The sequence below is a fragment of the Castor canadensis genome, chromosome 2 (assembly GCF_047511655.1).
Source record: "Castor canadensis chromosome 2, mCasCan1.hap1v2, whole genome shotgun sequence".
In the NCBI taxonomy this organism is placed as follows: domain Eukaryota; kingdom Metazoa; phylum Chordata; class Mammalia; order Rodentia; family Castoridae; genus Castor; species Castor canadensis.
Genome location: NC_133387.1, coordinates 49,370,784 through 49,379,339, shown reverse-complemented (window position 1 = coordinate 49,379,339; position 8,556 = coordinate 49,370,784).

Sequence of the window (8,556 nt, the reverse complement as noted above, 5' to 3'; positions counted from 1 at the left end):
TGCAGGCTGCATAGGCAATGGGAGCTTTGCTATGGGGAAGCCAGGTTGCTAGAGGTTCTCCCATCTTATGTCACATTACTGAAGCACTTCTAGAGGTGCTTCAGTAGACAAAAAGAGCAATGGAGAAGACATGTTGCCTTTTTACTCTGTTGAACAGAATGGGACACATATCATTTTTCACTATCAGCCATTGGCCAGAATTAGTGTGTGGCTCTATGTTTCTGCAAGGGAGTAATGAAAACTTCCACATACCCATGACAGAGAGGAGGACAGGATCGGTCGAATGTAGTAATTGCTATCACGTGCAAAATTAAAAGTCTCTTTAACGTTTGCTCTCCCATCTATAGAAACTCAGAAACAATCTTTGTGAATTTTAAGGTCACAGAGGAAAGATTTTGATAGATGGTCAAGTTAATACATATTTTTAGAGATTTTGGTACACAATGTATAAGTTCGTATCTGCTGAAGAAATTCCTGCAAAATAGACATTAACAGTCACATTTTAGAACAATCTGGTAGAGCAATCTGTAGTCCTGCTCTGATAAAAGAAAGTCCTATGATGAGATGTTTTGTTGCAAGTGTTATGTCTTATTTTGATACGAAAGTTTTCCAACAAAAAATAGTGCCTGTGTTCCTGAAAACCAACTTCTCTTTCAGCAGGAAGGTCACACTTCTTTCATAAATAATATAACCTCACAATGAATGGCTTCATCTAAAAAATTTCAAGATGTGGATCCTTTTTCTAGGGAGAAACTTCCCTATAAAACAAACTCTCACTAGTTTCAATTCCAATGACTAAATACTATTGTACAATACAGTTGGAGTATTGTTTGCAGGTGTCATAGAGAGGTTTGAGATTAGAAATTAGGGGCAGGATGGGAAAGTGATGTGGATAAAATGGCAATGAGGATGGGTTTTTCTCCTGTGGTCTCTTTGAATTACAAACACAGTTGAACATTTTTATGACACAACATCTTTTGTCCTTATAAAGATTTGCAAGTGAAAGATGGAAATTTAATAAAGCATTTTTATAATTTTGTGGAAATATATTTGTCACTCTGAAAAAGTATTTACTTGTAGGTAATATACTACTTCACTAGATTGTAGTAAATATTTATGGATTTCTCTCCAGATCCATTTATCTGTGGAACCAACTAGTGGATTAGCAGTTATCTTGGGGCTTTAGGAGAAGCAGAATATCAGGCTCCAACCCAGAACTACTAAATAGAATCTGCCTTTTAAGCAGAGTTCAGTAACTCACCTGCATGTTAGCATTTAAGAAGCATCGCTTCAGATGACCACACCTGGCTGTATTTAAGGCTGAGGAGAGGAAATTGTGTCTCAAATCACTACCTCCCAACTTGGTTGGCAGTGTATGTTTGACCATGGGATTTACACTGATATTCCTAAGAACCTGACTTTGATAGTTCTTAAATTGAGTTCTGAACTGTATTGGGGCACACTTGAGGGAATATACCAGTCACATTTTATGTATGTATTTTGTGCTTGAGAAATTTTTAACTTGGAATATACTCAGAGAGATTGTTGCCAAACATTAAGTATTTTGTTCTTGGCTATAAGACTGTGCATGTATGTGTGTGTGTTTATGTTTTAAAGTCTCTTTTTTTAATTTTATTTTTTCCTTTTTTCTTTTTCCTTTTATTCATATGTGCATACAATGTTTGGGTCATTTCTCCCCCCTTCTCCCTTACCCCCCCCGCCCCCTCCCTCTGCCTCCCCACCCCCTCGCTACCAGGCAGAAACTATTTTGCCCTTATCTCTAATTTTGTTGAAGCGAGAGTATAAGCAATAATAGGAAGGACCAAGGGTATTTGCTAGTTGAGATAAGGATAGCTATATAGGGATTTGACTTGCATTGCTTTCCTGTACATGTGTGTTACCTTCTAAATTAATTCTTCTCGAACTAACCTTTCCTCTAGTTCCTGGTCCCCTTCTCCTATTGGCATCTGTTTGAACATGGCAACAATGAACTTTGAATAGAGTTCTGCCTGTCCTTGTCTGCTTGGGATAGTGGACATAGTCATATCTTCATGCTTTATATTTGCTGTAATAAGTTGACAATCTTGTTTAGAATCTGAAGTTTGCCCTCCTTTGCCCCTTCCCTATCTAGCCACATCAGTACCAAATGGCATTAAAAATACAACCTGCAGTAAGTGATTTATAAGTAGGGAACTATGTAATTTGCAGTCCAAATTAGAACACTTTTGAGATGAAGCCCTATTAATAATGATGCCAGGATAACAGGCATAAAGTGGTCTAGTCCTGGACAGGCTGAGACCTATGGTCATCTTGCTTATAAAGGAGTCTTCAAATAATAGTTTAGCCTTACTAATTGCTGTGTAGGCCTATGTGATTACTATCTATGATCAAGTTTAAAGGAAAGGGTAGAGAATGATAACATATATTGGTCATATTACTTCTCAAACTAATTCCCCAAATCCTTATCCATATTTCTGTTATCATACCTAGATATTCTAATTCCAGAGACCTGAAATAAGGCACAGGAATCTGAACCTTTAATGAACATCTCAATGATTGCATTTTAGGTGGTCCTCAGCACACATTGAGTAACATGAGAGTTACTTAAAGAGCAGAAACTGTGGAGTTAGGGTTTGAATTTTGGCTCTGCTGCTCACTTACCTGTATGACTTCACTTTTCCATATCTGCAAATGGAGATAAAAGTACCCACTCATAGGTTATTGTAAAGGTTAAATGAGGTAAGGTATGTGCACTGACTATGCTTGGAAAAAATGTGAATTCTCACTTTTCTCTCAGTCTTTCAAAAGTTGAAATTATCAAAAGAGAAGCAAACTCATAAATTCATGCCTATATCTAATAATATACTTGTGAAATTCTTGACTTTGAAAGGTAATGAAATATTCTTTTAAGTTCATTAGCAATAATTCTAAACAATGCTATTGACTTAATGCTTTAGTTCTATCAGTAATTGTATATAAAGGTATGTCCCGATACAAATTACACTAGTAGAGAATTTCCTTGTAGACCTAGTGATGGAGTATGTCAGTGAACATAGTATTAACAAATTATATTGGAGACTGGATCCAAGATGGTAGATGAGAAGCAAGAAACACTTTCTAGTTTCTCAGTAGCTCTGAATTGAAACAACCAGAAAATCACTTCTCAGTAAGGTGGGTGACTGAAGAAATGCACTGAGGTTTAATACTGGGAAGATACAGATGTAGAGAGACCCAAAGACTAGCTATTAGAATAGAGAGTGAGAGAAAGTGCATCAGTGCTGAGCCCACAGAGTTGTGGCAAAGGGGAGGGGAAACAGAAAGTGAAAGAAGGAGAGACATAGTGAGGAAAAATTGGCACAGAAACAAATACAGAGCAGAAAGGAAGTCAGTACTTAGCTCCAAGAGTCAGAGAGCACGCTGAAGCTTGAGAAGTGGTCTGCATTTCTCAATGTAAATGTGTGGTGCTGTCACAGGCAGCCATTTTGAGAAGGCAAACTGAATAGCACATTGAAAAGATCATACACTGTGACCAAGTTGATTTCATTCCAGCAATGCAAGCATGGTTCAACATATGCAAATCAATAAACGTATGCAGCAGGTTAATAGAATCAAGGATAAAAAACAAGTAATCATCTCAATAAATGCAGAAACAGCAAAATTTGACATCCCTTTGTGATAACCCCCCCCCCAAAAAAAACCCTAGGTATAGAAGAATAATGCCTCAACACTATGAAAGCTACAGCAACCGATAGCACACATCATACTGACCAGGGAAAAACTGAAAGAATTTTGTCCAAGATTAGGAATGAGACCAAGTTGTCTGTTCTCACTGCTCTTAATATGGTACTTGAAAATTTAGTCAAAGCAATAAGACAAGGAAAAGATGTAAAAAGGGTGCAAACAGGGAAGGAAGAAGTCAAATTATCCCTATTTGAAGATGATTTAATCCTAATCCTTAGAGACCCTTAAGACTCCATCAGAAGATTTTTAGACCTGATAAACAAATTCAGCAAAGTAACAGGATAAATAACATTACAAAAAAATCAATAGCTGTTAACAATTTTTTATTTTTGGTGGTACTGCATTTTAAGTCCAGGGCCTTGTGCTTGCTGGGAAGACGGTGGACCCCTCGACGATGCACCCAGTGCTCTTTACCTTAGATCCATTCTGAACTCACTTTAGTGCAGGGTAGGTGTTCGGGACCTACTTTCCATCTTCTGCATGTGGATATCTGGTTTTCCTACCACCATTTGTTAAAGAGGCTATCTTTTCTCTAATGTAGGTTTTAGACATGCTTGTCAGTTGGATGGCTGTTGCTGTGTGGGGTTTATTTCTGGGTCCTCCCTTCTATTCTTTTTGGTCTCTAAGTGTGTTTTATTGTTTGGATTATTTGTTCATTGGTGTTCAGTTTTTTAAAGTCCTTTATGTTCTGGGTATTAATTCCAGTCAGATATATAAGTTGGCAAAGATTTTCTCCCATTCTGTATGCTGTCTCTTCTCTCTGATAAGTATTTTCTTTGCTTTGCCTTACAACATGCTGTTTTAGTTACTGTGACTCTTTAGTGTAACTTGAAATCAGGTATCATATTACTTCCAGCATTGTCAGGACTGTTTTGGCTATTTGAAGTTTTTGTGCTTCCATTTAAGATTTTAAGTCTTGAGGTTTTTGTTTTGTTTTTATTTTATTTTTTGAGGCAGGTCTCACAATGCAGCCTCAAATTCATGATTCTCTCACTTCCATCTCCCACTCCTGGCATTACAGGAGTGTGTTACCATGCTCAGCTTAATATTTTAAGAATTTTAAAATTATTTTTTCTAGTCCTGTGAATAATGTCATTGGAATTGTGGTAGGGATGGCACTGAATCTGTAAATTGCTTTTGTTAATATAGCCATTTCAATAATATTAATTCTGTTGATCAATGAATGTGAGAGTTCTTTTCATTTTTTAGTGTCTTCTTTAGTGTTTTGTAGTTTTCACTATGGAAGTCTTTTTGTTAGGTTTTTCCTTTTTGGCTAGGTTTATTGCTAGATATTTTATTCTCTTTGAAGTTATCATGAATGGGATTGTTTTCCTGACTTCTTTTTCAGCAAGTTTATTATTGGTGTATAGAAGAACTATTGATTGGCCAGACATAGTAGCTCATGTATGTAATCCCAGCTACACAGAAGGCAGAGACTGGGAGGATTGTAATTCAAGACCAGTTCAGGTAAAAAAAAATTTGGCAAGACCCTACTCAATAAATAAGCCAGGTGTGATGAAGTATGCCTATAGTCTCAGCTGTTCTGGATGCTATAAGTAGGAGGATTACAGTCTGAGTCTGTCCATGGACAAAAAATATGAGACCCAGTCTGAAAAATACCCAAAACAAAAAAGATTGAGGACATAACTCAAATGGTAGAGTGCCTGCCTGGCAGACATGAGGCCCTGAGTTCAAACCCCAGTACTTATTGCCAAACAAAAGCAAAAACAAAACAACTCAAAACAAAACAAACAAAAAACTCCACTGAAAGTGGAGTTCATCATTGATCTGCCAAGCAGAAGCCATCTCCAGGGGAGAGAGCACTGGTAAGTTCCAAGCCCACTTTTTGTCTTTCGGTGTCTTGCAGGTTGTTGGCTTTCCTAGTTATAGCTATTGTAAGATGATTGACTTTATGGCTGCCATGGATCTGGGGAGAAGGGAGGGCAATAGCGCAAGTCAAAAATGCTACAAAAGCTCATTGTTCTTACAAAAATTCAGACATTGTATTTGAATTAATACTTCTCAGATTAATTTAAGCTTTTGGTTAATTTCCATTTTTTCTGAGAATGCTGATTTGACTTTTTTAGGTCCATGTTCTTATTGTTTTTATAGAGAAGCACAGCTTGCCATTTAGGATGTGCTTTTGTCTATTTGCCCCTCATCCTTACTTTCAGGTAGCATGTAAGTTAGATTGATATTCATTTTATTTTATACCATTGAGTCCAACCTTCTAGTTTCTGTTATTAATGTTGAAATTCAATTGTAAATCTAGCTTACCCATTGGATGAATTTTGTGTCATTGGTTGCTTTCAACAGTTGCTATATTTTTGTGTCTGTGGGTTTAGTCTGTGTAGATTTTTAAAATTTACTCTTCTTGATTTTCATTGGGTTTCTTATGTCTGTGGATTGATGTGTTTCAAGTGCTATGGAAAATTCTAAACTATTATTTCTCTGTATTTTGCTTCCATGTCATTCTATTTCTTCATTCTCTCTGGAGCTTTGATGTTATACCTTCCTATGTTGCTTAACTTCTCTTCTGTATATTTTTTCTGTTTATGTGTAAACTCTAGATTAATTTGTTCTCATTCTTCTAATCAATGAATCCTTTATGTCTCTGACTAATATTTAGCTAAATCCATTAACTATTCTCAAATACTATATTTTTCATTATGGGAATTATATTTAGTTCTTTTCCCATTTTATTATAGGTTTCTGAAATTTTTAATACTTTGCAGCTATCTTCAAGCTTTAAATGTTTAAGCATAGTCTGCAGTTTCATATCTGCCATCTTTGCACATCTATTTTTAGTCCAATTCTTCTTATGTAACATAGTTCCTTATGTGCCTAGCTATCTGTGACTATGTACTGGACAGTATATTTGAACTCTTTTTCCTTTTACTATTAAAAAACTAGCCCTTTGAGATGGCAGCACCCAGACGGCTTGGGAAGATGCAGACCACAAGGTGAGCTAAATGGCACGTGGTACTCCCACAGACAACCCTGGGCCAGATCAGCATAGCCTCCTAGACAGACCAACCCCCACCCAGAAAAAAAAGGAAAAAAAAACTGAATAATAAGCAATAACAACAAAAAAAAATGTAGCAAAGAGGGCGGGGTGCCCTGAGTGCTGAATGGGGGGGGGAATCCCTCACAACAAGTTGGCTGGAGAAGGCAGGAGTGGTGGCACACGCCCATCAACCAGGAGTGGGAAAGCTTGTAAAAGTGGTGGTGGAAGGAGAACTCCACAGGAGAGGGAGGAAGACCCACTTCCCATGTGAGCTGTAAATAAATAAGCTGGCCGGAGAAAGCTGGTGCAGTGTCATCTCTCCCAGTGTGCCTGGAAAGGGGAAAGCTTGTACCAGTGGCTCACGCACAGGAGAATTCTGAGTAAACAAAGCCTGCGGGGCCAGCTGGGTGTTAAGCTCATTCCTGAGATCTGCATAAATAAAGCCTCCAGCAACAGCAGGCTGACAGCAGCGGGCAGGCAAGCCACAGCCGCAGATACCATTCACAGAACTGTCTCCAGACTCTTTTTTTTCTCCCTACCTTTGATGAGACAACAACAGACCTACACCTGCATGCTGAAAAACTTACTGAAACTGTATTGCACTTGAACTTGGGACACTTTGTGGTGTTTTTTTTGTTTTGTTTTGTTTTGTTTTGGTTTTGGTTTTTTTCCCCTTTGATGAGACAACAGAACTGCTTGTGAGACACCATCTGCAGGATTGGGGGCTGAAGGACTAACACCAAAATTATTAAGACTGAAACTTTATAGCATTTGAACTTGGAGATTTTTTTTTTCATTTATCTATTTTTAATTTTTTTTTCAGCCCTCTCTCTGTCTCTCTAGTGCTTGTTCAGCTTACTGTCGATTAGTACACTATCTCTCCCTGTTTATATCTTTGAAACTTTTTTTGTTTGTTTCTTTGTTTTGTTTTTTCCTACTTGTTTGTTTGCTTTTCCCTTTTTCTTTAACTTCTTAGCTTTCTATCTCCTTTCACCTTTCCATTCCAAGTATCACCATTGTTATTATTATAAACTAGAAAATACTTAATTGCACACAGTACAGGGACAATAACAACATCAAGGGCAATGATGGGAAGACAGAAAAAACAGGGAAACCAGTTTCCCCACAGTCAAAAATTAGTACAGGACCACAGGGAAATGAAGAAAACAGATACTCAGATCCAGAAGATAAATTATGCCAAAGAACCTAATGAAGCCCACAAGAATAATCTAAAAAAAGAAATACTACAGGTAATCTATGAGAATATTATAGAGATGAAACTGGATATGCTCAAACAAAATGTACAGGAGACATTCAAGAAATTCCAAGACAACAAAAATAGAGAATTTGAAAAAGCACAGGAAGAAATAAAAGAAACCATAGAAGCACTGTATAAACACCAAAGTGAAACAAAGAACACAATTAATAAAGAGATAAATGAAATCAGGACAAAAATAGACAACATTAAAGAGGAAATGACTCAGGATGTGGAAAACTTCAGAAAAAAGAATGAAACAGGATTGCAAAACAAAATGGAAAGCCGATCCAGCAGAATAGAACAAACAGAAGACAGAATCTCAGAACTCGAAGATGAAATGGTAATTAAAGGAGAAACCAAAGAACTATTAGTTAAACAACTCAAGACCTGTGAAAAGAAAATGCAAGAACTCACTGACTCCATCAAAAGACCAAACCTAGAATCATGGGCATTGAAGAAGGAGAAGAGGTGCAAGTGAAGGGAATGAGTAATATATTCAACAAAATAATAACAGAAAATTTCCCAAATCTAGAGAAAGATATTCCCATAC